Raw genomic sequence first — 9,911 nt, 5'->3', positions numbered from 1 at the left:
AGTCACATCATCTGCATCTCACCTTGTATAAGTGGTGGATTTGTGTGTCTGCCTTCATTTTGTGTGAAACTGACCCATGGAAACCCTTCATTCTGTCCACATTCAAGACACATGTGAAATTGTTTGCAAAGAGTTTTTTGTGTGTGTGTGTGTGTGTGTGTGTTTGACCAGGAACATTCGGGTAGAGGCACCACAGGTAGGATGGTAGTTAAGGTGGTTGTAGAATGTTGTTAAGTGTTGACCATGTTTTTTCATATTCATGAGATTTGATTTTGATAGATGCTGAGATTTTTTCCATTGCTCTGTGTTTTATTAGAAAGTTTTTCCATTGATTAATGGTGATCTATCTCCTTGTTTTCCAGTTCGTCAGAACAGTCTTTTTAGCGATGGTTAGCGCCCCCAAAAGTGTTCTGTTTTTTTTCCTTGTTTACATGGATTGATGTTGGGTCACCTAACAGACCGAGTGATGGTGCTGCTGATTTAACAATGGAGTTTACACTGCTCAAAAAAATAAAGGGAAAGCTTAAACAACACAATATAACTCCAAGTAAATCAAACTTCTGTGAAATCAAACTGTCCACTTAGGAAGCAACACTGATTGACAATCAATTTCACTGCTGTTGTGCAAATGGAATAGACAACAGGTGGAAATTATTGGCGATTAGCAAGACACACTCAATAAAGGAGTGGTTCTGCAGGTGGGAACCACAGACCACTTCTCAGTACCTTTCTGCTTTCTGGCTGATGTTTTGGTCACTTTTGAATGTTGGTGGTGCTTTCACACTCTACAACCCACACAAGTGGCTCAGGTAGTGCAGCTCATCCAGGATGGCACATCAATGCGAGCTGTGGCAAGAAGGTTTGCTGTTTCTGTCAGCGTAGTGTCCAGAGGCTGGAGGCGCTACCAGGAGACAGGTCAGTACACCAGGAGACGTGGAGGAGGCCGTAGGAGGGCAAAAACCCAGCAGCAGGACCGCTACCTCCGCCTTTGTGCAAAGAGGAACAGGAGGAGCACTGCCAGAGCCCTGCAAAATGACTTCCAGCAGGCCACAAATGTGCATGTGTCTGCACAAAGGGTTAGAAACCGACTCCATGAGGATGGTATGAGGGCCCGACGTCCACAGATGGGGGTTGTGCTCACAGCCAAACACCGTGCAGGTGCAGGACGTTTGGCATTTGCCAGAGAACACCAGGATTGGCAAATTCGCCACTGGCGCCCTGTGCTCTTCACAGATGAAAGCAGGTTGACACTGAGCACAAGTGACAGACGTGACAGAGTCTGGAGATGCCGTGGAGAGCGATCTGCTGCCTGCAGCATCCTTCAGCATGACCGGTTTGGCAGTGGGTCAGTAATGGTGTGGGGTGGCATTTCTTTGGAGGGCTGCACAGCCCACAGGGTTCCTCCTAATGCAGGACAATGCTAGACCTCATGTGGCTGGAGTGTGTCAGCAGTTCCTGCAAGATGAAGGCATTGAAGCTATGGACTGGCCCACCCGTTCCCCAGACCTGAATCTGATTGAGCACATCTGGGACATCATGTCTCACTCCATCCACCAACGCCACGTTGCACCACAGACTGTCCAGGAGTTGGCGGATGCTTTAATCCAGGTCTGGGAGGAGATCCCTCAGGAGACCATCCACCACCTCATCAGGAGCATGCCCAGGTGTTGGGAGGTCATACAGGCACGTGGAGGCCACACACACACAATACTGAGCCTCATTTTGACTTGTTTTAAGGACATCACATCAAAGTTGGATCAGCCTGTAGTGTTTTTCCACTTTAATTTTGTGTGTGACTCCAAATCCAGGCCTCCATTGGTTAATACATTTGATTTCCATTGATGATTTTTGTGTGATTTTGTTGTCAGCACATTCAACTTTGTACAGAACAAAGTATTCAATGAGAATATTTCATTCATTCAGATCTAGGATGTGTTATTTGCGTGTTCCCTCTATTTTTTTGAGGAGTGTATAACAAGTTGCCAGAAGTACTTGACTGGTGTGCAATACCACAAGGCATGTATGTAATTGTCAGGAGTGTTTAGTGAACAGTGTATACATGTCTATTATTCCCATTTTATAGCACCTTTGCCCAGTGTAGTGTACTCTGTGAATTACCTTATATTGTATGAGGTGGAGGTTAGTATTGTTTGTCATGCTAAATGTGTTTTCCAGAATGTTTGTCAGAGTTCGGTAGAGGGAGTAACCAAGAGATCTTCTTCCCACTTTTTCCTTGTTACATAAATTGTTTGGTCTAAGTCAGATAGGAATTTATACAATTAGATAATTTTTTTTTGATGAGGAGATGTTTGGAAATATTGAAATTAGTGGACTTAGTTCTTGTATATCTTTTTTTGTTTTTAATTTTTGAGTTTAATATGTATCTAAGTTTATGATATTCCAGAACCTGGTTACTCTCAATGCCATATACCTGGGTTAGATGTGAAATGGTTACAAAGTGTTTGGAGGATGAAGTTATAGTGTCAATGATCTTGTGCAGTTTCCACCGAGCTGTCAGTGTTGATGTTATCATTGAATTTCTGAAACAGGAGTGGTGTTTGAGTGTTTTACTAATGAATGGTACGTCTGAGAGTTGTATTTCATTAATTGAAGCTTGTTCTACTGCTCTCCATAATTCATCTGTTTGATTAGGCTTGTCCATTTTATTATGTATTGTACTTGATTTGCTAGGAAGTATTGTTGGAAAGTTGGAAAGGCTTCCCTGGGTTTTATGCTTCTGTAATGTGACTAATTTGATCCTAGGTGGTTTATTTTTTTAGAATTTGGAGATAATGGAGTCTAAGGTTTTGAACCAGGTAGAGTGAGGTTGAATTGGAATCACTGAGAAAAAATTGTTTACTTTTGGTAATACGATCATTTTGATTGTAGATATTCTGCCAATAAGGGATAGTGGAAAGTTCATCCAGCGTTTGAGGTCATTATTTATTGTTGAGAGTAATGGGTTAAAATTGAGTTGAGGCAGCTCTGACAGCTGGGAGGAAATTTTGATGCCCAGATATGTGACATATTGGGTGCTCAAGGGGATAGGAAGAGACTGTGCTGTTGTATCCGATAAGTTCATGTTGATTGGTACTTTGGTAGATTTAGTCCAGTTAATAGACTAATTGGAGATTTTGGAGTATTTTTCAGTAATTTGTATGGTTTGAGGAATTGATGTGGGGGGATTCTGTAAAAACAGTAGGTGTGTGTATTAAAGCTGTTAAATGAGTGTAAAGACATTTGTGATTGTCTTCTGGTTGTGTGGTGTAGAGTGCTGTGTATGTAAACATGGATACATCTTTAATATCTGGAATATATGGCAGTGATTAGAGAGGTTTTGTTTAGTTTTTCAGAAAAAAATAAAAAATATGAGAAGAGGGAAAAAAGACCAACACAAAAAAATAATACAAACAGAAAAAATGAAAACACAACAGAAAAACAAATAATTAACAAGAGAAAAAAGAAACAAGAATATAAAAGTAGGGTTTGGTTTGAGTGGTATGTAGTAACTGACCTTAGTGCATTTTGTTGTTCCTAAGTACAGCCTAGAATGTTATAAATATATATATAATATATAGTATATATATATATAATGTTATAGATAGAGGTTAAAACTTAGCATATACGTGTACACACACAAACACACACAGCACAGACTTAAATACACACTATGTACATGCACACATATACGCATATATGTGTAAACATATTCTCATATATACATATATACAGTGGGGGAAAAAAAGTATTTAGTCAGTCACCAGTTGTGCAAGTTCTCCCACTTAAAAAGATGAGAGAGGCCTGTAATTGACATCATAGGTAGACCTCAACTATGAGAAACATAATGAGGAAAAAAAAATTCAGAATATCACATTGTCATTTTTAAAGAAATTATTTGCAAATAATGGTGGAAAATAAGTATTTGGTCACCTACAAACAAGCAACATTTCTGGCTGTCACAGACCTGTAACTTCTTCTTTAAGAAGCTCTTCTGTCCTCCACTCATTACCTGTATTAATGGCACCTGTTTGACCTCGTTATCTGTATAAAAGACACCTGCCCACAACCTCAAACAGTCACACTCCAAACTCCACTATGGCTGTCGAAGGACACCAGAAACAAGATTGTAGACCTGCACCAGGCTGGGAAGACTGAATCTGCAATAGGCAAGCAGCTTGGTGTGAAGAAATCTACTGTGGGAGCAATAATCAGAAAATGGAAGACCTAAAAGACCACTGCTAATCTCCCTCGATCAGGGGCTCCACGCAAGATCTCAGCCCGTGGGGTCAAAATGATCACAAGAACGGTCAGCAGAAATCCCAGAACCACACAGGGGGACCTAGTGAATGACCTGCTGAAAGCTGGGACCAACGTTACAGAGGCTACTGTCAGTAACACACTACGCCGCCAGGGACTCAGATCTTGCAGTGCCAGATGTGTCCCCCTGCTTAAGCCAGTACATATCCGGGCGCGTCTGAAGTTTGCTAGAGAGCATTTGGATGTTCCGGAAGAGTATTGGGAGATGTCATATGGTCAGATGAAACCAAAGTAGAACTGTTTGGTACAAACACAACTCGTCGTGTTTGGAGGAGAGTGAATGCTGGGTTGCATCCAAAGAACACCACACCAACTGTGAAGCATGGGGGTGGCAACATCATGCTTTGGGGCTGTTTCTCTGCAAAGGGACCAGGACGACTGGTCCGTGTACATGAAAAAATGAATTGGGCCATGTATTGTGAGATTGAGTGCAAACCTCCTTCCATCAGCAGGGGCATTGAAGATGAAACGTGGCTGGGTCTTTCAGCATGACAATGATCACGAACACACTGCCAGGGCAACAAAGGAGTGGCTTCGTAAGAAGCATTTCAAGGTCCTGGAGTGGCCTAGCCAGTCTCCAGATCTCAACCCCATAGAAAACCTTTGGAGTCCGTGTTGCCCGCCGACAGCCCCAAAACATCACTGCTCTAGAGGAGATCTGCATGGAGGAATGGGCCAACATACCAGCAACGGTGTGTACCAACCTTGTAAAGACTTACAGAAAACGTTTGACCTCTGTCATTGCCAACAAAGGATATATAAACTATTGAGATGAACTTTTGTTATTGACCAAATACTTATTTTCCACCATTATTTGCAAATAAATTCTTTAAAAATGACAATGTGATTTTCTGAATTTTTTGTCTCTCATAGTTGAGGTCTACCTATGATGTCAATTACAGGCCTCTCATCTTTTTAAGTGGGAGAATTTGCACAATTGGTGACTGACTAAATACTTTTTTCCCCACTGTGTGTGTGTGTGTGTGTGTGTGTGTGTGTGTGTATATATGTGTATATATATATATATATATATATATATATATATATATATATATATATATATATATATATATATATATATATATATATATACACCTAACATACACATATATACGCACATAGAGGGTGACCACAGCTTAATATAGAGTTTCACTCCATATGTTGTAGTAGGTCTATACCTTGGACATACATAGATTGGACATTTCTGATCACAAACAGATTTCTCTGTCCATCCAGTATTTCCTGTGGAAACTGGTCATTGATTCCAAAATTTGTGCCTCTGAGTTCTCTTCCTTTACTCATGATGAGCTCTTTGTGTTTATAGTGTTCGACTTTAGCAACGATGGGTCGCAGTCATTTGTTTATCTGTTTTTTTCCCTCCTAATTGGTGTGCACAGAGAAATGTAATAGCTGAGGCTAATTCTGGTGAAATTTAGAGTTTAGTGACCATGAAATCTTTTAGGAGATCTTCTGGGTTTTCCGGTGTGTGTTCAGGAATGCCAGAGAAGACAATGTTGTCTCTCATACTACGTGCCTGTAAATCCAGTATTGTTTCTTTCATTTGTTGTCTTTTATGATGGACAATATTTGGGTTGTGAGTCCGTTGACGGTATGCTGCATTTACATTGACCCTTAACAAACGCACTTTCTTTAAATCCTGCCTTAACCATAGCTTTTCACATGTCTGCATTTTCTTGTCTTCTAAAGTTTGATTAAACAAATCTAAAGTTGTGATTTGCTTATGAGGTTGACTGCTTTTTGACTGCTAAACATATTGACTTTCATTATTCAAAAGTACATTTTATTATTTTACTATTATGTTCTCTTTTCACACAGACAAACACAAAACCAGTACTAGTAATCTCAAGCCGTATGCAGTTGTCCAGTCTTTAACTGTGGCACAGTCAATTCGGCTACCCCAAACAACCCCTAAGAGTCCCACGCTTGAGGGATCAGCAAGCCCTTTTTTCTTTTGCTGGGACTAAGAGGAAACTCTTCCCCACATTTAGTCTAGTCCCCCAAATTTAGGCTAGCTTTCTCTTGACAGGCAAATCTCAGCCATTGGCAGTAACTCATTCCTGCAGCTTGGCATGACAACTCATGCAGTTGGTGTCATTTAACTGCCTGCATTCTCCACTGATTTATAGGTAAATAATTATGCATTTCCAACCTAAAATAAGCAGGATCTTGTTAAGTTATGAAGAAAAGCAAATACAGTACATACTATCAAATTTAAGATTGTCTTTCATTTGCAGCAATAGTAGAGATCGAACATTTTGCTGTTTGTTCAGAAAGTCCCTGTCTGACCATATTTATATCTGCAAACATGTACTTTACATGGGAAATTCCCATCCTGCAATAATGTATCCGTGGGATGTTCCTGTGGGATGCATGTTTGACAAATTTGTTGGTTCAAATTATACTCCATATTTGGTGCAAAGGGTACAAACAATGCTCTGATGCAATGCTGTTAATCATTAGCAGACCTGATGCTTGATTCCATGTTGTCGCTGTCTTCAAATTGAAGTGTTGCAACTTACTTTGACATTTTCTGCAAGAACCTGATGTCCAGATAGCCTATCACATGTGCCCCATTTCCAGCTGAACCCTTCCAGTGCCCTGTTTAATATCTGTGAAAAGCTTGTCTTGTTTGCCATGAAAATGGCTACCACTTTGCTCAGAGAAAAAGAAAATATTACAGAAGTCGCTGCACTGCACATAGCTAAGAGGCTACACTCCCCATAAGTTCAACATCATACAGTTCCCAAATGACCAGCATGTACACAGAATAAGCAGGAATTCTACAGTATCACATGGTTTTCACAAGTTCAGCTCACCCACCCAGCCAAAATGAATGTGTTTTAAAGCAGAAAGTCAAAATAATTACTTATTTTCTTGACTTTATGATATATTATTTTGAAACAATATGTTATAGTTACTTTTATGCCAGAATAATCATGTACTTTCTTGATAACTAATATTTTTTTAGTCATTAGTCATTGACTTACTAATTTACAAATCTGGAAAACTAGGCTTTATGTACACCAAATGAATCAGAGAAGGATAAAAAATAGTGAAAACAAAGAAGCATAAAAAAGCACATCACCAGAATCCAGCTCCCAAACCTCCTGGATTTATACACCAGTCACAGCTTGAGGAAGACCAGGAAGATTCTAAAGGACCACCCACCCAAGCCACTGTCTGTTTTCACAGCTGCCAAGCAGGAGAAGGTACAGAAGCATAAAGTCCAGAAACCAGCCAGTTCTGAGACAGTTTCTTCCTCTAGGTCATCAGGCTGCTGAGCAGCCAGTAGTGCTGATGTATCAGTCAGTGGGCCTGTTACTGCACCTCTAAATTGTCATCATGATGATCTCTATGGACAAACTACACCTCATCCACAGCTCAACATACTTACTGTGATCTTACTGCATCTTCAATATAGCAAATCCATACTTACACATATAGATTGACATCTTGTACACCTTCTATCCATACCTTGTATAATCTGGAAGATTTCTATATCAATATTCTATCCCCTGTTTACCTGCATCTCATTTAGTTATCTACCTCAGACTCTAACTGCACATACAGATATGTGGAAAACTGTACATATCATAGTTTTATTTCATTCAATAAGTTTTATTTTATAACTTATTACTGAAGAACCATACACTGGAAATGTGCAATACTAGTGTATATTGTGTATATGTGTATATATTGAGTCAGTGTTTATACTCTATATTTCCAAAAGTATTTGCTCGTCTGCCTTCACACGCCTATCAACTTGAGTGACATCCTATTCTTAATCCATATGGTTTAATATGATGTCGGCCCACCCTTTGGAGCAATAACAGCTTCAACTCTTCTGGGAAGGCTTTCCACAAGATTTAGGAGTGTGTTTATGGGAACTTTTGACCATTCTTCCAGAAGCACATTTGTGAGGTCAGACACTGATTTTGAATGAGAAAGCTCATCCCTAATGTGTTTTGTCGGGTTGAGGTCAGGACTCTGTGCAGGACAGTAAAGTTATTCCACACCAAACTCGCTCATCCATGTTGTCATGGACCTTGTTTTGTGCACTGATGTGAAGTCATGTTGGAACAGGAAAGGGCCATCCCATTTACATTTACATTTACAGCATTTAACATGCGCTCTTATCCAGAGTGACTTACAATTTGATGATTTTACACAGGTAGGTGAAGGCAGTGATAGGAGTGTTGCCCAAGGACTCTCATTGGTATAGTGTGTTTACCCAGGTGAGGATTGAACCCCAGTCTACAGCATAGAAGGCAGAGGTGTTATCCACTACACTATACCAACCACAGCTGTCCCTCAGCTGTTCCCACAAAGTTGGGAGCATGAAATTGTCCAAAGTCTCTTGGTCTGCTGAAGCATTAAGAGTTCCTTTCACTGGAACTAAGGGGTTGAGCACAATTCCTGAAAAACAACCCCACACCATAATCCCTCCTCCACCAAACTTTACACTTGGCACACTGCAGACAGACAAATACTGTTCTCCTGGCAACTGGCAACCAAAGCCAGACTCGTCCATCAGATCGCCAGACAGAGAAGAGTGATTTGTCGTGGAGAACACATTTCCACTTACACCACTGCATTCAACACTTTGCATTGTGCTTGGTGATGTAAGGCTTGGATGCAGCTGCTCGGTCATGGAAACCCATTCCATGAAGCTTTCTATGCTGTTCTTGAGCTAATTTGAAGGCCACATGAAGTTTGGCGACCTCGGCTCACTATGCACCTCAGCATCCGCCGACCCCGCTCTGTCATTTTCGTGGCCGACCACTTCATGGCTGAGTTGCTGTCGTTCCCAATCGCTTCCACTTTGTTATAATACTACTGACAGTTGACAGTGCAATATTTAGTAGCAAGGAAATTTCATGACTGGACTTGATGTACAGGTGGTATGCTATCACAGACCATGCTGGAATTCACTGAGCTCCTGAGAGCAACTCGTTCTTTCACAAATGTTCATGGAAGCAGTCTGCAGGCCTAGGTGCTTGGTTTTATACAACTGTGGCCATGGAAGTGATTAGAACACATGAATTCAACGATGGGTGAGTGAATACATTTGGAAATACAGTGTATGTATTTCTTTTTTCTTATATGTATATATTTTTGTATTTAAATTCTACAAGGGGGCTACACCTAAGATTTTCACTCACCTTCACACCTGTGTAAATCTGATGTGACAATAAACGTGATTTGATTTGATTTGGCTAATTATATAACCTGCTAAGTTGGTCATGCTCACTAGCACAAAGTGTCTGCAGGCTATTAGTAACCAGTACTTCCAGCAAATCTGCCCCATAAATGTATTTACACATAACTGTCCTATATGTCTTTATAATAGTAAGAAATTAAATCAAAGTTGTAGATGTTCACATCAAATATATAAGCAAATTATCACATTGTATCTTTCCCTGAGTAGTTGACATTTTGGAGCGCCATTTGTTCTGTCAGTTTTCTATGCTATATTTGGTACACTGCAGATTCAGTTCATCTGTTAATAAGAGAGAACTGTTTATGTTAACATTGAATGTGCCTAATCAAATCTCTTATGAAATGTTGTCAAA

This window comes from Pygocentrus nattereri, chromosome 8 (assembly GCF_015220715.1).
Source record: "Pygocentrus nattereri isolate fPygNat1 chromosome 8, fPygNat1.pri, whole genome shotgun sequence".
Taxonomy (NCBI): domain Eukaryota; kingdom Metazoa; phylum Chordata; class Actinopteri; order Characiformes; family Serrasalmidae; genus Pygocentrus; species Pygocentrus nattereri.
This window is presented reverse-complemented; position numbering follows the sequence as displayed.